Source organism: Pseudophryne corroboree, chromosome 7 (genome assembly GCF_028390025.1).
Source record: "Pseudophryne corroboree isolate aPseCor3 chromosome 7, aPseCor3.hap2, whole genome shotgun sequence".
In the NCBI taxonomy this organism is placed as follows: Eukaryota; Metazoa; Chordata; class Amphibia; order Anura; family Myobatrachidae; genus Pseudophryne; species Pseudophryne corroboree.
In genome coordinates this window covers 48,225,045-48,252,892 of record NC_086450.1, presented here as the reverse complement: position 1 = coordinate 48,252,892, position 27,848 = coordinate 48,225,045, and the positions used below count along the sequence as shown (strand labels likewise).

Sequence of the window (27,848 nt, the reverse complement as noted above, 5' to 3'; positions counted from 1 at the left end):
CTCACCGAAATTTTTTTGTCGGATTCGGGTGTGTTTTGGATTCGGGTGTTTTTTTAAAAAACCCTAAAAAACAGCTTAAATCATAGAATTTGGGGGTCATTTTGATCCCATAGTATTATTAACCTCAATAACCATAATTTCCACTCATTTTCAGTCTATTCTGAACACCTCACATCTCACAATATTAGTCCTAAAATTTGCACCGAGGTCGCTGGATGGCTAAGCTAAGCGACCCAAGTGGCCGACACAAACACCTGGCCCATCTAGGAGTGGCACTGCAGTGTCAGACAGGATGGCCCTTCAAAAAATACTTCCCAAACAGCACATGACGCAAAGAAAAAAAGAGGCGCAATGAGGTAGCTGTGTGACTAAGCTAAGCGACCCTAGTGGCCGACACAAACACCTGGCTCATCTAGGAGTGGCACTGCAGTGTCACGCAGGATTGCCCTTCAAAAAAATACTCCCCAAACAGCACATGATGCAAAGAAAAATGAAAGAAAAAAGAGGAAGGTCAGGCATCGTAACCGACACAATTGGACTCTCCTTGGGGATTTGTGATTTCGAAGAACGCACAGTTCTTTGCTGTGCTTTTGCCAGCTTAAGTCTTTTCTTTTTTCTAGCGAGAGGATGAGTGCTTCCATCCTCATGTGAAGCTGAACCACTAGCCATGAACATAGGCCAGGACCTCAGCCGTTCCTTGCCACTCCGTGTCGTAAATGGCATATTGGCAAGTTTACGCTTCTCCTCAGACGCTTTTAAATTTGATTTTTGGGTCATTTTTTTACTGATCTTTTGTGTTTGGGATTTTACATGCTCTGTACTATGACATTGGGCATCGGCCTTGGCAGACGACGTTGATAGCATTTCATCGTCTCGGCCATGACTAGTGGCAGCAGCTTCAGCACGAGGTGGAAGTGGATCTTGATCTTTCCATATATTTTTAATCTCCACATTTGTGTTCTCCATATTTTAATGCGCACAACTAAAAGGCACCACAGGTATACAATGTAGATGGATGGATAGTATACTTATTATTATTAATGGATGACGAGTGACTGACGACACAGAGGTAGGTACAGCAGTGGCCTACCGTACTGCTATATACAGTATAATGGACCTGGTGGACACTGTCAGTAGACTGCTAAACTAGTACTACTAGTATAAAAAAAAAGCCACCACAGGTATACAATGTAGATGGATGGATAGTATACTTATGGACGACGAGTGACGACACAGAGGTAGGTACAGCAGTGGCCTACCGTACTGCTATATACAGTATAATAGACCTGGTGTACACTGTCAGCAGACTGCTAAACTAGTACTACTAGTATAAAAAAAAAGCCACCACAGGTATACAATGTAGATGGATGGATAGTATACTTATGGACGACGAGTGACGACACAGAGGTAGGTACAGCAGTGGCCTACCGTACTGCTATATACAGTATAATGGACCTGGTGGACACTGTCAGCAGACTGCTAAACTAGTACTACTAGTATAAAGAAAAAAAGCCACCACAGGTATACAATGTAGATGGATGGATAGTATACTTATGGACGACGAGTGACGACACAGAGGTAGGTACAGCAGTGGCCTACCGTACTGCTATATACAGTATAATGGACCTGGTGGACACTGTCAGCAGACTGCTAAACTAGTACTACTAGTATTAAAAAAAAAGCCACCACAGGTATACAATGTAGATGGATGGATAGTATACTTATGGACGACGAGTGACGACACAGAGGTAGGTACAGCAGTGGCCTACCGTACTGCTATATACAGTATAATGGACCTGGTGGACACTATCAGCAGACTGCTAAACTAGTACTACTAGTATAAAGAAAAAAAGCCACCACAGGTATACAATGTAGATGGATGGATAGTATACTTATTATTATTAATGGATGACGAGTGACTGACGACACAGAGGTAGGTACAGCAGTGGCCTACCGTACTGCTATATACAGTATAATGGACCTGGTGGACACTGTCAGCAGACTGCTAAACTAGTACTACTAGTATAAAAAAAAAAGCCACCACAGGTATACAATGTAGATGGATGGATAGTATACTTATGGACGACGAGTGATGACACAGATGTTGGTACAGCAGTGGCCTACCGTACTGCTATATACAGTATAATGGACCTGGTGGACACTGTCAGCAGACTGCTAAACTAGTACTACTAGTATAAAAAAAAAGCCACCACAGGTATACAATGTAGATGGATGGATAGTATACTTATGGACGACGAGTGACGACACAGAGGTAGGTACAGCAGTGGCCTACCGTACTGCTATATACAGTATAATGGACCTGGTGGACACTGTCAGCAGACTGCTAAACTAGTACTACTAGTATAAAGAAAAAAAGCCACCACAGGTATACAATGTAGATGGATGGATAGTATACTTAAATTACTTATGGACGACGAGTGACGACACAGAGGTAGGTACAGCAGTGGCCTACCGTACTGCTATATACAGTATAATGGACCTGGTGGACACTGTCAGCAGACTGCTAAACTAGTACTACTAGTATAAAGAAAAAAAACCACCACAGGTATACAATGTAGATGGATGGATAGTATACTTATGGACGACGAGTGACGACACAGAGGTAGGTACAGCAGTGGCCTACCATACTGCTATATACAGTATAATAAATGGACCTGGTGGACACTGTCAGCAAACTGCTAAACTAGTATAAAGAAAAAAAGCCACCACAGGTATACAATGTAGATGGATACTTATTATTATTAATGGATGACGAGTGACGACACAGAGGTAGGTACAGCAGTGGCCTACCGTACTGCTATATACAGTATAATGGACCTGGTGGACACTGTCAGCAGACTGCTAAACTAGTATAAAAAAAAGCCACCACAGGAGTGTTTTTCAGGCAGACAAACGTATACTGGTGGTCACTGTCAGCAAAACTGTGCACTGTACTCCTGCTATAGCTGCTCCCCAGTCCCCACAATTAAGCAGTGTGAGCACTCAGCACAGATATATCATGCAGCACACTGAGCACAGATATGGTATGGAGCGGTTTTTTCAGGCAGAGAACGGATAAAAAAAAACTGGTGGTCACTATCAGCAAAACTCTGCACTCTACTCCGAGTCCTAACAGCTGCTCCCCAATCCTCCCCACAATTAGTAATAAAACAAGCAATCAACTGTCTCTTCTACAATTATAAACGGAGAGGACGCCAGCCACGTCCTCTCCCTATCAATCTCAATGCACGTGTGAAAATGGCGGCGACGCGCGGCTGCTTATATGGAATCCGAATCTCGCGAGAATCCGACAGCGGGATGATGACGTTCGGGCGCGCTCGGGTTAGCCGAGCAAGGCGGGAAGGTTCGAACCTGCCTCGGACCCGTGTGAAAAAGGTGAAGTTCGGGGGGGTTCGGTTTCGGAAAAACCGAACCCGCTCATCACTAATGCAAAACTTATTCTAGTCTGAGGGCCACAACGTGAGATCAAAGTCACTGAAGGCCACAATACGACTTTACTTGGATATGCATATAAAATACATACAGTTTACTAGTGGGAAAGGCCTTGCAACAACAGTCCCTATGGAGAAAGAAGGGCATACCTCCCAACTGTCCTGATTTCAGAAGGACAGGTTCCCATGGGTGGGGGGAAGATTGGGGGGGCACTCATAGCAGAGCGTCAGTGAATGGATGATTCGTACATTACCCACACTATGCCGGGAGAGGCTGGGGTCTGTGTAGCAGCTGCCGCGACGCTGGGCAAGCCCCCAGCATGACAGGAAATGGTAACACGACACACGGTCATGCCTCAAAAACATCATGTCTGTATGCGTGAAGAGTCCCGGGAGAACATTTTACAAAATTGGGATCTATGAATCTATCTGTGTGCAATGCCATTAAACATCAATGCGCCACTACCATGTAGAAACGCATTCCCCTTGTCCCTGTAGCAACATTTCAGGGGTAATTCAGAACTGATAGCTGCTATTTTTGCAGCCCTGCAATCAGATAGTCGCCACCTATAGGGGAGTGTATTTTCGCTGTGCAAGTGTGCGAACGCATGTGTAGCAGAGCTGCGCAAACTGATTTTGCGCAGTCCCTGCGCAGCCCAGGACTTACTCAGCCGCTGCGATCACATCAGCATGTCCGGGACCGGATTTGATGTCAGACACCCTCCCTTCCAATGGTTGGACACACCTGCGTTTTTCCAGACACTCCCTGAAAACGCCCTCTTCCTGTCAATCTCCTTGCGATTGCCTGTGCGATCGCTTTTTTCACGTCATCCCTTCGCTGCCCGGCGATCCCGGTAACAGCGACCCGTCGCGCCTGCACATTGCAGTGCATACGCGTATTTCAGATCTGATCGCAGCCTGTGAGAAAACACACGGCAGAGATCAGGTCTGATTTAGGCCCTTCCTCACCTTCGCAGCAATGCCATCACAATCCCATCACAACACGTCCTGCTGCCTCTGTACTCTCTCCACTTGGCTCCCATTACTGTAGGGTCAGTAGGGGTGCCATCAAACCATAGAATACTTGCCAACTTTTTGGTTTTCCCCACTGAGGCCAGGGCCAGGGAGAGATCTTTAGGCCTCTTTGAAGGAATCACATCCTACTGGCCCTGTCCCCTCCCAGAATGCATTATACTCCCCACTAGGAAGTGAGCGGGATGTGGAAGGGACAGCCATTATTCCAGGGGTCCCAGGAGACTCACTGTAAATTCAGGAGTTTCCCGGACTTTCAGGGAGAGTAGGTACAGTAAGTATGCATCAAACAGATGTAATCCTGAGGCTGATATTGGTCGATACACTGAAGCTTCTACAAACTAAAAGTGTTGGTGTTGTTCACACCAGAGGCGTAACTAGGGTTTTCGGAGCCCAGGGCAAGATGAAGAGTGCCCCCCCTTCCCCGGAAAATGGGCGTGGCCACACACCAGAAGGGGTGTGGCCACGCACGAGAAGGGGTGTGGCCACTGAAAATGCCCTACAGTGCCAGTTACATTGCCCCACAGTGCCAGTTACATTGCCCCACAGTGCCAGATACATGCCCCACAGTGCCAGATACATGCCCCACAGTGCCAGTTACAATGCCCCACAGTGCCAGAGACAATGCAGTGCCAGATACATGCCCCACAGTGCCAGATTCATGCCCCACAGTGCCAGTTACAATGCCCCACAGTGCCAGAGACAATGCAGTGCCAGATACATGCCCCACAGTGCCAGTTACAATGCCCCACAGTGCAATGCCAGATACATGCCCCACAGTGCAAGTTACATGCCCCACAGTGCAGAGCCTTTCCTGTCATACTTACGTTTAAACTAGAGATGAGCGGGTTCGGTTTCTTTGAATCCGAACCCGCACGAACTTCACTTTTTTTTCCACGGGTCCGAGCGACTCGGATCTTCCCGCCTTGCTCGGTTAACCCGAGCGCGCCCGAACGTCATCATGACGCTGTCGGATTCTCGCGAGGCTCGGATTCTATCGCGAGACTCGGATTCTATATAAGGAGCCGCGCGTCGCCGCCATTTTCACTCGTGCATTGAGATTGATAGGGAGAGGACGTGTCTGGCGTCCTCTCCATTAGAATAGAGATAGATAGATTAGATAGAGAGAGATTGTGCAGAGTCGCAGACAGAGTTAGTTTACCACAGTCAGTGACCAGTGCAGTTGCTAGTTAACTTTTATTTAATATAATATATCCGTTCACTTCTCTCTGCTATATCCGTTCTCTGCCTGAAAAAAAAAACGATACACAGCACAGTCAGTCACACAGTGTGACTCAGTCTGTGTGCACTCAGCTCAGCCCAGTGTGCTGCACAGTCATCAATGTATAAATTAAAAGCTTATAATTAATTGTGGGGGAGACTGGGGAGCACTGCAGGTTGTTAGCAGGAGCCAGGAGTACAATTATATTAATTAACAGTGCACACTTTTGCTGCAGGAGTGGTGACCAGTGCCTGACCACCAGTATAGTATTGTTGTATACTACTAATATCTCTTTAAATATCAACCAGTCTATATTAGCAGCAGACACAGTACAGTGCGGTAGTTCACGGCTGTGGCTACCTCTGTGTCGGCACACGGCAGGCAGTCCGTCCGACCAGAATTGTATTATTTATTATTATATACCTACCACCTAACCGTGGTTTTTTTTTCATTCTTTATACCGTCATAGTGTCATCCTAATTGTTACGAGTATACTACTATCTCTTTATCAACCAGTATACAGTGCGGTAGTTCACGGCTGTGGCTACCTCTGTGTCGGCACACGGCAGGCAGTCCGTCCGACCAGAATTGTATTATTTATTATTATATACCTACCACCTAACCGTGGTTTTTTTTTCATTCTTTATACCGTCATAGTGTCATCCTAATTGTTACGAGTATACTACTATCTCTTTATCAACCAGTGTACAGTGCGGTAGTTCACGGCTGTGGCTACCTCTGTGTCGGCACACGGCAGGCAGTCCGTCCGACCAGAATTGTATTATTTATTATTATATACCTACCACCTAACCGTGGTTTTTTTTTCATTCTTTATACCGTCATAGTGTCATCCTAATTGTTACGAGTATACTACTATCTCTTTATCAACCAGTGTACAGTGCGGTAGTTCACGGCTGTGGCTACCTCTGTGTCGGCACACGGCAGGCAGTCCGTCCGACCAGAATTGTATTATTTATTATTATATACCTACCACCTAACCGTGGTTTTTTTTTCATTCTTTATACCGTCATAGTGTCATCCTAATTGTTACGAGTATACTACTATCTCTTTATCAACCAGTGTACAGTGCGGTAGTTCACGGCTGTGGCTACCTCTGTGTCGGCACACGGCAGGCAGTCCGTCCGACCAGAATTGTATTATTTATTATTATATACCTACCACCTAACCGTGGTTTTTTTTTCATTCTTTATACCGTCATAGTGTCATCCTAATTGTTACGAGTATACTACTATCTCTTTATCAACCAGTGTACAGTGCGGTAGTTCACGGCTGTGGCTACCTCTGTGTCGGCACACGGCAGGCAGTCCGTCCGACCAGAATTGTATTATTTATTATTATATACCTACCACCTAACCGTGGTTTTTTTTTCATTCTTTATACCGTCATAGTGTCATCCTAATTGTTACGAGTATACTACTATCTCTTTATCAACCAGTGTACAGTGCGGTAGTTCACGGCTGTGGCTACCTCTGTGTCGGCACACGGCAGGCAGTCCGTCCGACCAGAATTGTATTATTTATTATTATATACCTACCACCTAACCGTGGTTTTTTTTTCATTCTTTATACCGTCATAGTGTCATCCTAATTGTTACGAGTATACTACTATCTCTTTATCAACCAGTGTACAGTGCGGTAGTTCACGGCTGTGGCTACCTCTGTGTCGGCACACGGCAGGCAGTCCGTCCGACCAGAATTGTATTATTTATTATTATATACCTACCACCTAACCGTGGTTTTTTTTTCATTCTTTATACCGTCATAGTGTCATCCTAATTGTTACGAGTATACTACTATCTCTTTATCAACCAGTGTACAGTGCGGTAGTTCACGGCTGTGGCTACCTCTGTGTCGGCAGTCGGCAGGCAGTCCGTCCATCCATAATTGTATTATTATTATAATATATACCACCTAACCGTGGTTTTTTTTTCATTCTTTATACCGTCGTCATAGTGTCATACTAGTTGTTACGAGTATACTACTATCTCTTTATCAACCAGTGTACAGTGCGGTAGTTCACGGCTGTGGCTACCTCTGTGTCGGCAGTCGGCAGGCAGTCCGTCCATCCATAATTGTATTATTATTATTATAATATATACCACCTAACTGTGGTATTTTTTTTTCTTTCTTTATACCGTCGTCATAGTGTCATACTAGTTGTTACGAGTATACTACTATCTCTTTATCAACCAGTGTACAGTGCGGTAGTTCACAGCTGTGGCTACCTCTGTGTCGGCAGTCGGCAGGCAGTCCGTCCATCCATAATTGTATTATTATTATAATATATACCACCTAACCGTGGTTTTTTTTTCATTCTTTATACCGTCGTCATAGTGTCATACTAGTTGTTACGAGTATACTACTATCTCTTTATCAACCAGTGTACAGTGCGGTAGTTCACGGCTGTGGCTACCTCTGTGTCGGCACTCGGCAGCCCGTCCATAATTGTATATACCACCTAACCGTGGTTTTTTTTTCTTTCTTTATACATACATACTAGTTACGAGTATACTATCTCTTTATCAACCAGTCTATATATTAGCAGCAGACACAGTACAGTGCGGTAGTTCACGGCTGTGGCTACCTCTGTGTCGGCACTCGGCAGCCCGTCCATAATTGTATACTAGTATCCAATCCATCCATCTCCATTGTTTACCTGAGGTGCCTTTTAGTTGTGCCTATTAAAATATGGAGAACAAAAATGTTGAGGTTCCAAAATTAGGGAAAGATCAAGATCCACTTCCACCTCGTGCTGAAGCTGCTGCCACTAGTCATGGCCGAGACGATGAAATGCCAGCAACGTCGTCTGCCAAGGCCGATGCCCAATGTCATAGTACAGAGCATGTCAAATCCAAAACACCAAATATCAGTAAAAAGCCTCTTTTTTTCTTTGCGTCATGTGCTGTTTGGGGAGGGTTTTTTGGAAGGGACATCCTGCGTGACACTGCAGTGCCACTCCTAGATGGGCCCGGTGTTTGTGTCGGCCACTAGGGTCGCTAATCTTACTCACACAGCTACCTCATTGCGCCTCTTTTTTTCTTTGCGTCATGTGCTGTTTGGGGAGGGTTTTTGGGAAGGGCCATCCTGCGTGACACTGCAGTGCCACTCCTAGATGGGCCCGGTGTTTGTGTCGGCCACTAGGGTCGCTAATCTTACTCACACAGCTACCTCATTGCGCCTCTTTTTTTCTTTGCGTCATGTGCTGTTTGGGGAGGGTTTTTTGGAAGGGACATCCTGCGTGACACTGCAGTGCCACTCCTAGATGGGCCCGGTGTTTGTGTCGGCCACTAGGGTCGCTAATCTTACTCACACAGCTACCTCATTGCGCCTCTTTTTTTCTTTGCGTCATGTGCTGTTTGGGGAGGGTTTTTTGGAAGGGCCATCCTGCGTGACACTGCAGTGCCACTCCTAGATGGGCCCGGTGTTTGTGTCGGCCACTAGGGTCGCTAATCTTACTCACACAGCTACCTCATTGCGCCTCTTTTTTTCTTTGCGTCATGTGCTGTTTGGGGAGGGTTTTTTGGAAGGGACATCCTGCGTGACACTGCAGTGCCACTCCTAGATGGGCCCGGTGTTTGTGTCGGCCACTAGGGTCGCTTATCTTACTCACACAGCGACCTCGGTGCAAATTTTAGGACTAAAAATAATATTGTGAGGTGTGAGGTATTCAGAATAGACTGAAAATGAGTGTAAATTATGGTTTTTGAGGTTAATAATACTTTGGGATCAAAATGACCCCCAAATTCTATGATTTAAGCTGTTTTTTAGTGTTTTTGGAAAAAAACACCCGAATCCAAAACACACCCGAATCCGACAAAAAAAATTCGGTGAGGTTTTGCCAAAACGCGTTCGAACCCAAAACACGGCCGCGGAACCGAACCCAAAACCAAAACACAAAACCCGAAAAATTTCAGGCGCTCATCTCTAGTTTAAACCACAGTTTGATTGAATAAAGTATATGAAAAATACTAATAATTTGTTTGAAATATCTTTTTTGCATTATTCTAATAATTTTTATAGCCCAAACGCTGGAGTAAAAAGTCTATGGCAGGTTCTTATCTTTTCAGCACATCTCTGATCAAAACTCACCAAATTTCCAGGAGTTTATACTAGAGATGAGCGGGTTCGGTTTCTCTGAATCCGAACCCGCCCGAACTTCATGTTTTTTTTCACGGGTCCGAGCGACTCGGATCTTCCCGCCTTGCTCGGTTAACCCGAGCGCGCCCGAACGTCATCATGACGCTGTCGGATTCTCGCGAGGCTCGGATTCTATCGCGAGACTCGGATTCTATATAAGGAGCCGCGCGTCGCCGCCATTTTCACACGTGCATTGAGATTGATAGGGAGAGGACGTGGCTGGCGTCCTCTCCATTTAGATTAGAAGAGAGAGAGTGAGATTGAGACAGAGACACTTGATTTACTGGAGCTTAGGAGTACTAGAGAGAGAGTGCGTCCTCTCCATTTAGATTAGGGTTGAGAGAGAGAGAGAGAGATTGACCTGAGGCTGTGATACTGTAGAAGAGAGTGCAGAGTTTAGTGACTGACGACCACAGTGACCACCAGACAGTGCAGTTGTTTGTTTTATTTAATATATCCGTTCTCTGCCTGAAAAAAACGATACACACAGTGACTCAGTCACATACCATATCTGTGTGCACTGCTCAGCCCAGTGTGCTGCATCAATGTATATATATATCTGACTGTGCTCAGCTCACACAGCTTATAATTGTGGGGGAGACTGGGGAGCACTGCAGTGCCAGTTATAGGTTATAGCAGGAGCCAGGAGTACATAATATTATATTAAAATTAAACAGTGCACACTTTTGCTGCAGGAGTGCCACTGCCAGTGTGACTAGTGACCAGTGACCTGACCACCAGTATATATAATATTAGTAGTATACTATCTCTTTATCAACCAGTCTATATTAGCAGCAGACACAGTACAGTGCGGTAGTTCACGGCTGTGGCTACCTCTGTGTCGGCACTCGGCAGCCCGTCCATAATTGTATATACCACCTAACCGTGGTTTTTTTTTCTTTCTTTATACATACATACTAGTTACGAGTATACTATCTCTTTATCAACCAGTCTATATTAGCAGCAGACACAGTACAGTGCGGTAGTTCACGGCTGTGGCTACCTCTGTGTCGGCACTCGGCAGCCCGTCCATAATTGTATATACCACCTAACCGTGGTTTTTTTTTCTTTCTTTATACATACATACTAGTTACGAGTATACTATCTCTTTATCAACCAGTCTATATATTAGCAGCAGACACAGTACAGTGCGGTAGTTCACGGCTGTGGCTACCTCTGTGTCGGCACTCGGCAGCCCGTCCATAATTGTATATACCACCTAACCGTGGTTTTTTTTTCTTTCTTTATACATACATACTAGTTACGAGTATACTATCTCTTTATCAACCAGTCTATATTAGCAGCAGACACAGTACAGTGCGGTAGTTCACGGCTGTGGCTACCTCTGTGTCGGCACTCGGCAGCCCGTCCATAATTGTATATACCACCTAACCGTGGTTTTTTTTTCTTTCTTTATACATACATACTAGTTACGAGTATACTATCTCTTTATCAACCAGTCTATATATTAGCAGCAGACACAGTACAGTGCGGTAGTTCACGGCTGTGGCTACCTCTGTGTCGGCACTCGGCAGCCCGTCCATAATTGTATACTAGTATCCAATCCATCCATCTCCATTGTTTACCTGAGGTGCCTTTTAGTTGTGCCTATTAAAATATGGAGAACAAAAATGTTGAGGTTCCAAAATTAGGGAAAGATCAAGATCCACTTCCACCTCGTGCTGAAGCTGCTGCCACTAGTCATGGCCGAGACGATGAAATGCCAGCAACGTCGTCTGCCAAGGCCGATGCCCAATGTCATAGTACAGAGCATGTCAAATCCAAAACACCAAATATCAGTAAAAAAAGGACTCCAAAACCTAAAATAAAATTGTCGGAGGAGAAGCGTAAACTTGCCAATATGCCATTTACCACACGGAGTGGCAAGGAACGGCTGAGGCCCTGGCCTATGTTCATGGCTAGTGGTTCAGCTTCACATGAGGATGGAAGCACTCAGCCTCTCGCTAGAAAAATGAAAAGACTAAAGCTGGCAAAAGCAGTAGCACCGCAAAGAACTGTGCGTTCTTCGAAATCCCAAATCCACAAGGAGAGTCCGACTCCAATTGTGTCGGTTGCGATGCCTGACCTTCCCAACACTGGACGTGAAGAGCATGCGCCTTCCACCATTTGCACGCCCCCTGCAAGTGATGGAAGGAGCACCCGCAGTCCAGTTCCTGATAGTCAGATTGAAGATGTCAGTGTTGAAGTACACCAGGATGAGGAGGATATGGGTGTTGCTGGCGCTGGGGAGGAAATTGACCAGGAGGATTCTGATGGTGAGGTGGTTTGTTTAAGTCAGGCACCCGGGGAGACACCTGTTGTCCGTGGTAGGAATATGGCCGTTGACATGCCTGGTGAAAATACCAAAAAAATCAGCTCTTCGGTGTGGAAGTATTTCACCAGAAATGCGGACAACAGGTGTCAAGCCGTGTGTTCCCTTTGTCAAGCTGTAATAAGTAGGGGTAAGGACGTTAACCACCTCGGAACATCCTCCCTTATACGTCACCTGCAGCGCATTCATAATAAGTCAGTGACAAGTTCAAAAACTTTGGGTGACAGCGGAAGCAGTCCACTGACCAGTAAATCCCTTCCTCTTGTAACCAAGCTCACGCAAACCACCCCACCAACTCCCTCAGTGTCAATTTCCTCCTTCCCCAGGAATGCCAATAGTCCTGCAGGCCATGTCACTGGCAATTCTGACGAGTCCTCTCCTGCCTGGGATTCCTCCGATGCATCCTTGCGTGTAACGCCTACTGCTGCTGGCGCTGCTGTTGTTGCTGCTGGGAGTCGATGGTCATCCCAGAGGGGAAGTCGTAAGCCCACTTGTACTACTTCCAGTAAGCAATTGACTGTTCAACAGTCCTTTGCGAGGAAGATGAAATATCACAGCAGTCATCCTGCTGCAAAGCGGATAACTGAGGCCTTGACAACTATGTTGGTGTTAGACGTGCGTCCGGTATCCGCCGTTAGTTCACAGGGAACTAGACAATTTATTGAGGCAGTGTGCCCCCGTTACCAAATACCATCTAGGTTCCACTTCTCTAGGCAGGCGATACCGAGAATGTACACGGACGTCAGAAAAAGACTCACCAGTGTCCTAAAAAATGCAGTTGTACCCAATGTCCACTTAACCACGGACATGTGGACAAGTGGAGCAGGGCAGGGTCAGGACTATATGACTGTGACAGCCCACTGGGTAGATGTATGGACTCCCGCCGCAAGAACAGCAGCGGCGGCACCAGTAGCAGCATCTCGTAAACGCCAACTCTTTCCTAGGCAGGCTACGCTTTGTATCACCGCTTTCCAGAATACGCACACAGCTGAAAACCTCTTACGGCAACTGAGGAAGATCATCGCGGAATGGCTTACCCCAATTGGACTCTCCTGTGGATTTGTGGCATCGGACAACGCCAGCAATATTGTGTGTGCATTAAATATGGGCAAATTCCAGCACGTCCCATGTTTTGCACATACCTTGAATTTGGTGGTGCAGAATTTTTAAAAAAACGACAGGGGCGTGCAAGAGATGCTGTCGGTGGCCAGAAGAATTGCGGGACACTTTCGGCGTACAGGCACCACGTACAGAAGACTGGAGCACCACCAAAAACTACTGAACCTGCCCTGCCATCATCTGAAGCAAGAAGTGGTAACGAGGTGGAATTCAACCCTCTATATGCTTCAGAGGTTGGAGGAGCAGCAAAAGGCCATTCAAGCCTATACAATTGAGCACGATATAGTAGGTGGAATGCACCTGTCTCAAGCGCAGTGGAGAATGATTTCAACGTTGTGCAAGGTTCTGATGCCCTTTGAACTTGCCACACGTGAAGTCAGTTCAGACACTGCCAGCCTGAGTCAGGTCATTCCCCTCATCAGGCTTTTGCAGAAGAAGCTGGAGACATTGAAGGAGGAGCTAACACGGAGCGATTCCGCTAGGCATGTGGGACTTGTGGATGGAGCCCTTAATTCGCTTAACAAGGATTCACGGGTGGTCAATCTGTTGAAATCAGAGCACTACATTTTGGCCACCGTGCTCGATCCTAGATTTAAAGCCTACCTTGGATCTCTCTTTCCGGCAGACACAAGTCTGCTGGGGTTGAAAGACCTGCTGGTGACAAAATTGTCAAGTCAAGCGGAACGCGACCTGTCAACATCTCCTCCTTCACATTCTCCCGCAACTGGGGGTGCGAGGAAAAGGCTCAGAATTCCGAGCCCACCCGCTGGCGGTGATGCAGGGCAGTCTGGAGCGACTGCTGATGCTGACATCTGGTCCGGACTGAAGGACCTGACAACGATTACGGACATGTCGTCTACTGTCACTGCATATGATTCTCTCAACATTGATAGAATGGTGGAGGATTATATGAGTGACCGCATCCAAGTAGGCACGTCACACAGTCCGTACTTATACTGGCAGGAAAAAGAGGCAATTTGGAGGCCCTTGCACAAACTGGCTTTATTCTACCTAAGTTGCCCTCCCACAAGTGTGTACTCCGAAAGAGTGTTTAGTGCCGCCGCTCACCTTGTCAGCAATCGGCGTACGAGGTTACATCCAGAAAATGTGGAGAAGATGATGTTCATTAAAATGAATTATAATCAATTCCTCCGCGGAGACATTGACCAGCAGCAATTGCCTCCACAAAGTACACAGGGAGCTGAGATGGTGGATTCCAGTGGGGACGAATTGATAATCTGTGAGGAGGGGGATGTACACGGTGATATATCGGAGGGTGATGATGAGGTGGACATCTTGCCTCTGTAGAGCCAGTTTGTGCAAGGAGAGATTAATTGCTTCTTTTTTGGGGGGGGTCCAAACCAACCCGTCATATCAGTCACAGTCGTGTGGCAGACCCTGTCACTGAAATGATGGGTTGGTTAAAGTGTGCATGTCCTGTTTTGTTTAAACAACATAAGGGTGGGTGGGAGGGCCCAAGGACAATTCCATCTTGCACCTCTTTTTTCTTTTCTTTTTCTTTGCGTCATGTGCTGTTTGGGGAGGGTTTTTTGGAAGGGACATCCTGCGTGACACTGCAGTGCCACTCCTAGATGGGCCCGGTGTTTGTGTCGGCCACTAGGGTCGCTTATCTTACTCACACAGCTACCTCATTGCGCCTCTTTTTTTCTTTGCGTCATGTGCTGTTTGGGGAGGGTTTTTTGGAAGGGACATCCTGCGTGACACTGCAGTGACACTCCTAGATGGGCCCGGTGTTTGTGTCGGCCACTAGGGTCGCTTATCTTACTCACACAGCTACCTCATTGCGCCTCTTTTTTTCTTTGCGTCATGTGCTGTTTGGGGAGGGTTTTTTGGAAGGGACATCCTGCGTGACACTGCAGTGCCATTCCTAGATGGGCCCGGTGTTTGTGTCGGCCACTAGGGTCGCTAATCTTACTCACACAGCTACCTCATTGCGCCTCTTTTTTTCTTTGCGTCATGTGCTGTTTGGGGAGGGTTTTTTGGAAGGGACATCCTGCGTGACACTGCAGTGCCACTCCTAGATGGGCCCGGTGTTTGTGTCGGCCACTAGGGTCGCTTATCTTACTCACACAGCGACCTCGGTGCAAATTTTAGGACTAAAAATAATATTGTGAGGTGTGAGGTATTCAGAATAGACTGAAAATGAGTGGAAATTATGGTTTTTGAGGTTAATAATACTTTGGGATCAAAATGACCGCCAAATTCTATGATTTAAGCTGTTTTTTAGGTTTTTTGGAAAAAAACACCCGAATCCAAAACACACCCGAATCCGACAAAAAAAATTCGGTGAGGTTTTGCCAAAACGCGGTCGAACCCAAAACACGGCCGCGGAACCGAACCCAAAACCAAAACACAAAACCCGAAAAATTTCCGGCGCTCATCTCTAGTTTATACTGCTGCACCTGTGTATGATGCCCAGATGTATATACTGCTGCACCTGTGTATGATGCCCAGATGTATATACTGCTGCACCTGTGTATGATGCCCAGATGTATATACTGCTGCACCTGTGTATGATGCCCAGATGTATATACTGCTGCACCTGTGTATGATGCCCAGATGTATATACTGCTGCACCTGTGTATGATGCCCAGATGTACCCTTTGGCTTATATATTGCATGAAAATCTGGCTCTGGGGTTAGCCAGTGCCTCCTGAGCCATTTAGCTCACCACACGTCCCTACCACAGTGCCAGTTACATTGCCCACAGTGCCAGTTACATTGCCCACAGTGCCAGTTACATGCCCCACTGTGCCAGATACATGGCCCACTATGCCAGTTACATGGCCCACTGTGCTCCCCCCGGTCACTCACCGCTTCCTTGTGGCTCTGATATGTGAGGGGAGGAGAGCGCAGCGCCTCTCCTTCCCCTCACCGCTCCAGGTCTCCGGCGGCTATGTGGCGCCAGTTCGCTAGCCAATCAGAGCTCGCGGACCGGCAGCCAATCAGGAGCCGGTCCGCAAGCTCTGATTGGCTAACGCCGCCGGAGACCGGACACACGCAGCGCTGCTGGTGATCAGGTGCTGGCAGCGGCGGTGAGGGGAGGGAGAGACGCTGCGCTCTCCTCCCCTCACATTGCCGCGTGACGGGGGCGAGTGGGGCATGATGCCCTAGCCGCCAGCGGCGCCCCCCTCTGCTGGACCTGCCAGGGCGCCCTGGGCACGTGCCCCACTCGCCCTACACTAGTTACGCCTCTGGTTCACACTAACCAATCAAATTTTGTCTATCATTTTCTAGGATGCAATAGAAAAAAGAAAAATTTTACAGCAAAAATAAGGGGTTAATTTCTGAAGTGGCGATAACTTTCTCTCTAGATTTTTTGGGGTAAGAAAGAGGTCATTGCAGCTTTTTTCTATTTAAGAATATACATGCCGCAGATATAATGGTGAATTCTCTTCTTGTCCCTCTTTCTACGGAGATTACTGCGTCATCGTAGCCTTCTATGGGAACAGAAGCGTCTGTTCTATTTATCTTGAGATGGTGTTAGAGGCTTTACATCCTCTGGGTCAGGTATCAATGCGCATACAAATATTGCCTGGACTCCTCACTATAAGCTGTGATCTGCGGCATTACCCCAATGTGATCTCTTTCGTAGCTTGCTTAACAGAACAGTGAAGAACAATCCTTTCTGGTCTGGCCCCATTCTCTCTACTGTGTACGTATGTGGTTAGTAGTTACCAATGATTCCCAACTGCAGGGAAGCTAAATCAGTGATTTCCGACTACAGGGAAGCTAAATCAGTGATTCCCGACTGCAGGGAAGCTAAATCAGTGATTCCAAACTGCAGGGAAGCTAAACCAGTGATTCCCGACTGCAGGGAAGCTAAACCAGTGATTCCTGACTGCAGGGAAGCTAAACCAGTGATTTCCAATTCCAACTGCAGGGAAGCTAAATCAGTGATTTCCGACTGCAGGGAAGCTAAACCAGTGATTTCCGACTGCAGGGAAGCTAAACCAGTGATTCCAAACTGCAGGGAAGCTAAACCAGTGATTTTTCGACTGCAGGGAAGCTAAACCAGTGATTCATGATTGCAGGGAAGCTAAACCAGTGATTTCCGACTGCAGGGAAGCTAAACCAGTGATTCCCGACTGCAGGGAAGCTAAACCAGTGATTTTCAACTGCAGGGAAGCTAAACCAGTGATTCCTGACTGCAGGGAAGCTAAACCAGTGATTTTCAACTGCAGGGAAGCTAAACCAGTGAGTGATTCCCGACTGCAGGTAAGCTAAACCATTGATTGCCGACTGCAGAGAAGCTAAACCAGTGATTCCCGACTGCAGGGAAGCTAAACCAGTGATTCCTGACTGCAGGGAAGCTAAACCAGTGATTCCCAACTGCAGGGAAGCTAAACCAGTGAGTGATTCCCAACTGCAGGGAAGCTAAACCAGTGATTCCCAACTGCAGGGAAGCTAAACCAGTGATTCCTGACTGCAGGGAAGCGAAACCAGTGATTCCCGACAGCAGGGAAGCTAAACCAGTGATTCCCGACTGCAGGGAAGCTAAACCAGTGATTGCCAACTGCAGGGAAGCTAAGCCAGTGATTCCAAACTGCAGGGAAGCTAAACCAGTGATTCCCGACTGCAGGGAAGCTAAATCAGTGATTCCAAACTGCAGGGAAGCTAAACCAGTGATTCCCGACTGCAGGGAAGCTAAACCAGTGATTCCTGACTGCAGGGAAGCTAAACCAGTGATTTCCAATTCCAACTGCAGGGAAGCTAAATCAGTGATTTCCGACTGCAGGGAAGCTAAACCAGTGATTTCCGACTGCAGGGAAGCTAAACCAGTGATTCCAAACTGCAGGGAAGCTAAACCAGTGATTTTTCGACTGCAGGGAAGCTAAACCAGTGATTCATGATTGCAGGGAAGCTAAACCAGTGATTTCCGACTGCAGGGAAGCTAAACCAGTGATTCCCGACTGCAGGGAAGCTAAACCAGTGATTTTCAACTGCAGGGAAGCTAAACCAGTGATTCCTGACTGCAGGGAAGCTAAACCAGTGATTTTCAACTGCAGGGAAGCTAAACCAGTGAGTGATTCCCGACTGCAGGTAAGCTAAACCATTGATTGCCGACTGCAGAGAAGCTAAACCAGTGATTCCCGACTGCAGGGAAGCTAAACCAGTGATTCCTGACTGCAGGGAAGCTAAACCAGTGATTCCCAACTGCAGGGAAGCTAAACCAGTGAGTGATTCCCAACTGCAGGGAAGCTAAACCAGTGATTCCCAACTGCAGGGAAGCTAAACCAGTGATTCCTGACTGCAGGGAAGCGAAACCAGTGATTCCCGACAGCAGGGAAGCTAAACCAGTGATTCCCGACTGCAGGGAAGCTAAACCAGTGATTGCCAACTGCAGGGAAGCTAAGCCAGTGATTCGTGACTGCAGGGAAGCTAAGCCAGTGATTCGTGACTGCAGCAGTGGCGTGCGGTGAGGTCATTGGCTGGTGAGGCAGTGCAGCCATAATGAGCCGCAAAGTCCGGCGATGAACCTTACCGCCACTTGTGATGTCATAGAAGTACGCTGACAGTGCCTGCCTATTTCTATTTTTTTATTTAAACATTTATTTATTTTTTGCAAATACTGTATGTGTTTTAGGTAGCCCTTGAGTTGAAATAGTTGGGGCATTGGGATCAGAGTTAGGTACCCTTTTTTTACACATAACGGCAGACAGCGTCCCCCTTTTTTACACATTACGGCAGACAGCGTCCCCTTTTTTACACATTACGACAGACAGCGTCCCTTTTTTACACATTACGGCAGACAGCGCCCCTTTTTACACATTACGGCAGACAGCGTCCCCTTTTTTACACATTACGGCAAACAGGCACCCTCTTTTACTCATTACGGCAGACAGCGTCCCCCTTTGTTACACATTACGGCAGACAGCGTCCCCCTTTTTTACACATTACGGTAGAGATCGTCCCCTTTTTACACATTACGGCAGACAGTCCCCATCTTTTACACATTACGGTAGACAGCGTCCCCCTTTTTTTTTACACATTACGGCAGAGAGCGACCCCCATTTTTACACATTACGGCAGACAGTCCCCCTTTTTTTACATATTACGGCAGACAGCGTCCCCCTTTTTACACATTACGGCAGACAGCGTCCCCATTTTTACACATTACGGCAGACAGCCCCCATCTTTTACACATTACGGTAGACAGCGTCCCCCTTTTTTACACATTACGGTAGACAGCGTCCCCTTTTTACACATTACGGCAGACAGTCCCCATCTTTTACACATTACGGTAGACAGCGTCCCCCTTTTTTACACATTACGGCAGACAGTCCCCATCTTTTACACATTACGGCAGACAGCGTCCCCTTTTTATACATTACGGCAGACAGCGTCCCATTTTTAATACATTACGGTAGACAGCGTCCCCTTTTTACACATTACGGCAGACAGTCCCCATCTTTTACACATTACGTAGACAGCGTCCCCCTTTTTACACATTACGGCAGACAGTCCCACTTTTTTTTTTTTACACATTGCATCAGCAGGGTGTGTGTGTGTGTGTGTGTGTGTGTGTGTGTGTGTGTGTGTGTTTCGTACTTGCCTTGGGGGGCACAATCCACCATCCACACTCCGGAGCAGACAGCCGGCAGCAGCAAGGAGCAGGTCTCAGGGGCTAAGTAGGGACGGCGGCGGCGGAACTCAGGTGCGACGGCGGGCACAGGGGAAGGCCTCACACTCGGAACAGACTCAGACACAGACCGGGACTCGCAGCTCGGCAGGTTCCCGCTCCACCGCTGCTGGTCAATGTTAGCGACAGGGGCGTGCTATGGGTTGAAAGCACGCCCCTGTCACTCCCCTGTCAAAGCGGCACTTCCTTTGTAGTGCCGCTTCAGCTTCATTTTTTAATGGGCTTTTACTGCCCAATTCTTGGTCCCGCCTCCCCGCTCCTACCCTTATCACTGACAGCGGGAGGCACCGACAGCGGTGCCTCCTAACCTCATTAAAACAAATCTTTTACACACTAGCAATCATTAAAATAATATAAAGCCTAATGCATATACTTATGACACAGAATATGTGTCATAAGTATTTTCTTTATATTATTTTAATGATTATGACAGGGGAGGCACTGCCTCCCCTACTTCCCCTGACTGCACATCCCTGGACTGCAGGGAAGCTAAATCAGTGATTTGTGACTGCAGGGAAGCTAAACCAGTGACTCCTGACTGCAGGGAAGCTAAACCAGTGATTCCTGACTGCAGGGAAGCTAAATCAGTGATTCCTGGCTGCAGGGAAGCTAAACCAGTGATTCCTGACTGCAGGGAAGCTAAACCAGTGATTCCTGACTGCAGGGAAGCTAAACCAGTAATTCCTGACTGCAGGGAAGCTAAACCAGTGATTCCCGACTGCAGGGAAGCTAAACCAGTGATTCCTGACTGCAGGGAAGCTAAATCAGTGATTCCTGGCTGCAGGGAAGCTAAACCAGTGATTCCCGACTGCAGGGAAGCTAAACCAGTGATTCCTGACTGCAGGGAAGCTAAACCAGTGATTCCTGACTGCAGGGAAGCTAAACTAGTGATTCCCGACTGCAGGGAAGCTAAACTAGTGATTCCCGACTGCAGGGAAGCTAAACCAGTGATTTCCAACTGCAGGGAAGCTAAACCAGTGATTCCTGACTGCAGGGAAGCTAAACCAGTGATTCCTAACTGCAGGGAAGCTAAACCAATGATTCCCGACTGCAGGGAAGCTAAATCAGTGATTCCCGACTGCAGGAAAGCTAAACCAGGGATTCCTGACTGCAGGGAAGCTAAACCAGTGATTCCCGACTGCAGGAAAGCTAAACCAGTGATTCCTGACTGCAGGGAAGCTAAACCAGTGATTTCCAATTCCAACTGCAGGGAAGCTAAACCAGTGATTCCTGACTGCAGGGAAGCTAAACCAGTGATTCCTGACTGCAGGGAAGCTAAACCAGTGATTTCCAACTACAGGGAAGCTAAACCAGTGATTCCTGACTGCAGGGAAGCTAAACCAGTTATTCCTGACTGCAGGGAAGCCAAACCAGTGATTCCTGACTGCAGGGAAGCTAAACCAGTGATTCCTGACTGCTGGGAATTAGGCTTCGGAATATAACTAGTGTAAGCGGTGGGTTACAGCAACGTTCTGTGTAATTACGGAGTATTTAATAATTTATAATGTAGATAACGTAGTTAAATTGTTATAATGACACTTACATGTGATAAAGTACTGTAAGTCATATTTTTATTGAACCTGAGGCAAATTAGCTGTAATGATCTTTGCTTTTCATAGATTCTCAAATGTATTTATGGTTGTGGTTTCAGCGTTACAATACATATATAATGTTGGTGTCGCAAATAAATTGAGTGTCATCTAGACTGAACTTACAGGTCTGCGCATACAGAGATTGCGGCGTCTGTATCCTGACCGCCGGGATCCGGACAGCCGGCAAATTGATTGCGCCCCCCCTGTTAGAACCAAGTGTTACTATATAACATTGCAACTATTTCCAATAAATAAAACTTTTATCCCCCGTATACAGTACTACTATATGCTGTGGTAGCCAAGTTTACTGGACCATAGATGGTGGAATATACCAGCCATCTGCATAATACCATCACCTATCCAGCCATATACAGTGTCTGTCAGTCAATGTAAGGACTAATTATAGACACTTATCTGTACAGTGGAAGAGAGGCAGGTTTTTAAATATTGGTCATGTGACGCAAACGACGCTGTTCTGTTTTCCGTATAAGATATACATGATATACATAACCACCATTGATAAATGATGCGGATCTGTCTTGTGCTTCCTAAATCCTGACGTGAGGTCTCGCACATTGGCCGGTAGAGAAGAGGCCGGGCTGATATTTGTGACGTCTGTGCCAGCCCCTCCTAGGCTTTGTCCACGGTCTCTATGTCATATTTCTCACCGTCTGTCGTGCTGGAAACTGCACAGGGCTCAGGGGAGGGTCTGTCTAATATTCCAGCGCTCTCATTATTGTCAAATTACATTCGCTGACCTTTGCTGTCATCTTTCAGCAAGACGCCAGTAGCTTCAAGGACGCCATGTGTCAGGATAGGTACTCACTACTTACAATCTGTGCTGCTAACCCCTTCACTGACAGTGGGGGCTTTTATTCATCATCCTACCTCTGTGGGATTAACGATAGCTCAGCCACTCAGCCACAAAGTGATGGCAAGGTTTACATATGGCATCGTAATATTCATGGAAAAAACACGTTCGTGTTGCGTTGTACATTTGCATTTTAAACTATTTTAAGAAACAGAGAGTTTTTTCTCTTAGCAATTCACATTAATGCATTATTATAGCCCGCAATAAAGGAACAGCACAACTACTTAAAAATAAATAAATGTATATATATATATATATATATATATATATATACACACACACTAGTGTGTATGTATGTAAGTAACAATGCCGCTGTGCAGTGTGAATCAAAGGGCACCGGAGCCAGTATCTTGTTTTGTTCACGCTATTGTTGTATATATATATATATATATATATATATATATATATATATATACACATACATACATACATACAGTATGTTGTTTGTTTTGGGTTTTTAATTTTCGTTTTTCAGTGCAAGCTGATTAATTATAATTTTTTTTTAAATTCATAATATAAACGACAGCTTTGAGACCTGTTTTTTGGAACATATAACAGGAAGAATGGGCCTAATTCAGAGTTCATCGCAGCAGCAAATTTGTTAGCAGTTGGGCAAAACCATGTGCACTGCAGGGGAGGCAGATATAACATGTGCAGAGAGAGTTAGATTTGGGTGTGGTGTGTTCAATCTGCAATCTTAATTGCAGTGTAAAAATAAAGCAGCCAGTATTTACCCTGCACAGAAACAAAATAACCCACCCAAATCTAACTCTCTCTGCAAATGTTATATCTGTCCCCCCTGCAGTGCACATGGTTTTGCCCAACTGCTAATAAATTTGCTGCTGCAATCAACTCTGAATTACCCCCAGTATCAGATAACAACTACAGTAGCAAAATGCTCTGCAGGCAGAACACTGTTAATCATACATAGTACGTCCCAACACTTCAGAACCAGGATTTGGGAAAGGGGGCGTTTCCAAGTCATGGTATGGGTGTGGCTGTGACATGATGTGGGCGGGCTGTGTTTAATGCTCATGAGGTGCCAGGTCTAGTCACCTCCCCTCCAAACATACCCTTCAGTGCTAGGGCTCTGCTTTATTGCTCTGCTGTGCAGAGCAGCAGTTAAAGTGTTATTGGTTGTATTGTATAATGAAAATTATTTGAATCCAAATATACATTGGTATTGGACGCCCGCTTCTCACAAATTATGAAAAAGGTTGATTGTAGAGAAATCACTGATCTCTCTTGCGGTCACCCACTTTGCGTTGCTTACCGTCATCCCCATAGATATCTATGGGTATGTGGCATTAGTTCAATGGGGGTCATTCCGAGTTGATCACTCGCTGCCGTTTTTCGCAGCACAGCGATCAGGTCTCTACTGCGCATGCGTATGCACTGCATTGCGCATGCGCGTCGTATGCGCGTCGTACGAGTACACAGCGGATCGTTGCTGAGCTATGGATTTAACTAAGAATCCATTCGCACGGGCGATCGCAAGGAGATTGACAGGGAGAGGGCGTTTGTGGGTCGCAACTGACCGTTTTCTGGGAGTGTTTGGAAAAATGCAGACGTGTCCATGCGTTTGCAGGGCGGGTGTCTGACGTCAATTCCGGCACCAAAAAGACTGAAGTGATCACAAGGGCTAAGTAAGTCCAGAGCTACTCAGAAACTGCACAAAATGTTTTTGCAGAGCTCGGCTGCACAGGCGTTCGCACACTTGCAAAGTGAAAATACACTCCCCCGTGGGCGGCGACTATGCTAAAAGTAGCTAGCGAGCGATCAACTCGGAATGTGGGCCAATGACAGGTGCAGCGCAAAGCTTAAGATGGTGCTTTACCCAGCGAATGGGGGCGGCGGAGCAGGGCAGGTTTTGTGTTGGACCCTGACTGGTTTCGTATCACAATGCGCATGTGCAGACATTAGCCGCACATGTCCAAATAACTATAACCTCCTGCTGGCAGTGTAAGCCGGAGACAGGGGAAGAAATCCTTACAGAGGAGTTGGAGTGGTGTCATTAACTGCAATGTATTTAGGAGCTGTAATATTGTTCCTTGTTTTATATTTAGATGCAGCTAAACCTTTACAAGTAGGACAGGAAAATTCACCTGTGGGACCCTATTGTCTCATGCATTGAGCAAAATGGCCTAAAGGAATCAGTAATACCGCTTTCAGATTGTAAATGCCGGATCCCACCCGGTAAGAGAAATGTGTCCTTACCGGGTGGGATCCGGCATTTGCTCTATTTTAGTGGCTTTCTGACCCGGCAATATACCGGGTCGGTTGCCATAGCAGCGGGGGGAAGGGGGGGGCGCAGCAGCAGCAGGGGTGGAGGTGGCGCTGGGAGATAAGTTTTGACTATATAAACTATATGAAAAATACAAAGAATATGTTTGAAAAGCCATTTAGCTCACCGCACGTCCCTGCTCTATCACCTGCCTTCACAGTCACGTCCTCCTCCTCCATCTATCTATCTATCATCTGCCTCCACAGTCCCTTCCTCCTTTTCCATCTATCTCTTGTCTCCACAGTCGCTTCCTCCTCCGTCTATCGCTTGCCTTCACAGTCATTTCCTTCTTCTCCATATATCACTTGTCTCCACAGTCCCTTCCTCCTCCTCCATCTATCATTTGCATTTCCAGTGGCTTCCTCCTCCATCTGTCACTGCCCTCACAGTCCCTTCCTCCTCCTCTTTCACCTGCCTCTGCAATCCCTTCGTCCTCCTCTGTCTATCACGTGTCTCCATAGTCCCTTCCTCCTCCTCCTCCATCTGTCACTGCCTTCACAGTCCCTTCCTCCTCCTCTTTCACCTGCCTCTGCAATCCCTTCATCCTCCTCTGTCTATCACGTGTCTCCATAGTCCCTTCCTCCTACTCCATCTATCACTTGTCTCCACAGTAGCTTCCTCCTCCATCTGTCATTTGCCTTCACAGTCCTTTTCTCCTCCTCCATCACCTGCCTCCACAGTCCGTTCATCTTCTTCTGTCTATCACTTGCCTCCACAGTCCCTTCCTCCTCCTTCGTATATCACTTGTCTCCACAGTCCCTTCCTCCTCCATCTATCACTTGCCTTCCCAGTGGCTTCCTCCTCCATCTGTCACTGCCCTCACAGTCCCTTCCTCCTTCTCTTTCACCTGCCTCTGCAATCCCTTAGTCCTCCTCTGTCTATTACATGTCTACATAGTCCCTTCCTCCTTCTCTTTCACCTGTCTCTGCAATCCCTTTGTCCTCCTCTGTCTATCACGTGTCTCCATAGTCCCTTCCTCCTCCTCCTCCATCTGTCACTGCCTTCACAGTCCCTTCCTCCTTCTCTTTCACCTGCCTCTGCAATCCCTTTGTCCTCCTCTGTCTATCACGTGTCTCCATAGTCCCTTCCTCCTCCTCCATCTGTCACTGCCTTCACAGTCCCTTCCTCCTCCTCTTTCACCTGCCTCTGCAATCCCTTCCTCCTCTGTCTATCACGTGTCTCCATAGACCCTTCCTCCTCCTCCATCTATCACTTGTCTCCACAGTAGCTTCCTCCTCCATCTATCATTTGCCTTCACAGTCCTTTTCTCTTCCTCCATCACCTGCCTCCACAGTCCGTTCATCTTCTTCTGTCTATCACTTGCCTCCACAGTCCCTTCCTCCTCCTCCGTATATCACTTGTCTCCACAGTCCCTTCCTCCTCCATCTATCACTTGCCTTCCCAGTGGCTTCCTCCTCCATCTGTCACTGCCCTCACAGTCCCTTCCTCCTTCTCTTTCACCTGCCTCTGCAATCCCTTTGTCCTCCTCTGTCTATCACGTGTCTACATAGTCCCTTCCTCCTTCTCTTTCACCTGCCTCTGCAATCCCTTTGTCCTCCTCTGTCTATCACGTGTCTCCATAGTCCCTTCCTCCTCCTCCTCCTCCTCCATCTGTCACTGCCTTCACAGTCCCTTCCTCCTTCTCTTTCACCTGCCTCTGCAATCCCTTTGTCCTCCTCTGTCTATCACGTGTCTCCATAGTCCCTTCCTCCTCCTCCTCCTCCTCCATCTGTCACTGCCTTCACAGTCCCTTCCTCCTCCTCTTTCACCTGCCTCTGCAATCCCTTCCTCCTCTGTCTATCACGTGTCTCCATAGACCCTTCCTCCTCCTCCATCTATCACTTGTCTGCACAGTAGCTTCCTCCTCCATCTATCATTTGCCTTCACAGTCCTTTTCTCCTCCTCCATCACCTGCCTCCACAGTCCGTTCATCTTCTTCTGTCTATCACTTGCCTCCACAGTCCCTTCCTCCTCCTCCATATATCACTTGTCTCCACAGTCCCTTCCTCCTCCATCTATCACTTGCCTTCCCAGTGGCTTCCTCCTCCATCTGTCACTGCTCTCACAGTCCCTTCCTCCTATTCTTTCACCTGCCTCTGCAATCCCTTTGTCCTCCTCTGTCTATCACGTGTCTCCATAGTCCCTTCCTCCTCCTCCTCCTCCATCTGTCACTGCCTTCACAATCCCTTCTTCCTCCTCTTTCACCTGCCTCTGCAATCCCTTTGTCCTCCTCTGTCTATCACGTGTCTCCATAGTCCCTTCCTCCTCCTCCATCTATCAATTGTCTCCACAGTAGCTTCCTCCTCCATCTATCATTTGCCTTCACAGTCCTTTTCTCCTCCTCCATCACCTGCCTCCACAGTCCGTTCATCTTCTTCTGTCTATCACTTGCCTCCACAGTCCCTTCCTCCTCCTCCGTATATCACTTGTCTCCACAGTCCCTTCCTCCTCCATCTATCACTTGCCTTCCCAGTGGCTTCCTCCTCCATCTGTCACTGCCCTCACAGTCCCTTCCCCCTTCTCTTTCACCTGCCTCTGCAATCCCTTTGTCCTCCTCTGTCTATCACGTGTCTCCATAGTCCCTTCCTCCTCCTCCTCCATCTGTCACTGCCTTCACAGTCCCTTCCTCCTCCTCCTCTTTCACCTGCCTCTGGAATCCCTTCGTCCTCCTCTGTCTATCACGTGTCTCCATAGTCCCTTCCTCCTCCTCCATCTATCACTTGTCTCCACAGTAGCTTCCTCCTCCATCTATCATTTGCTTTCACAGTACTTTTCTCCTCCTCCATCACCTGCCTCCACAGTCCGTTCATCTTCTTCTGTCTATCACTTGCCTCCACAGTCCCTTCCTCCTCCTCCGTATATATCACTTGTCTCCACAGTCCCTTCCTCCTCCATCTATCACTTGCCTTCCCAGTGGCTTCCTCCTCCATCTGTCACTGCCCTCACAGTCCCTTCCTCCTTCTCTTTCACCTGCCTCTGCAATCCCTTCGTCCTCCTCCATCTATCACCTGCCTCCACAGTCGGTTCCTCCTCCTCGATATATCACCTGCCTCTGCAGTTCCTTCCTCCTCCGCTGTCTATCACCTGCCTCCGCAGTCCCTTTGTCCCACTCTGTTTATCACT

At 47.2% G+C, this 27,848-nt stretch overlaps 1 protein-coding gene across 3 annotated transcripts in view; it reads left to right on the top strand.

Moving 5' to 3' along the window:
- Positions 1–27,848, top strand: part of ERBB4 (erb-b2 receptor tyrosine kinase 4) — a 1,260,323-nt gene that overhangs the window by 441,567 nt on the left and 790,908 nt on the right. The window lies entirely within an intron of this gene.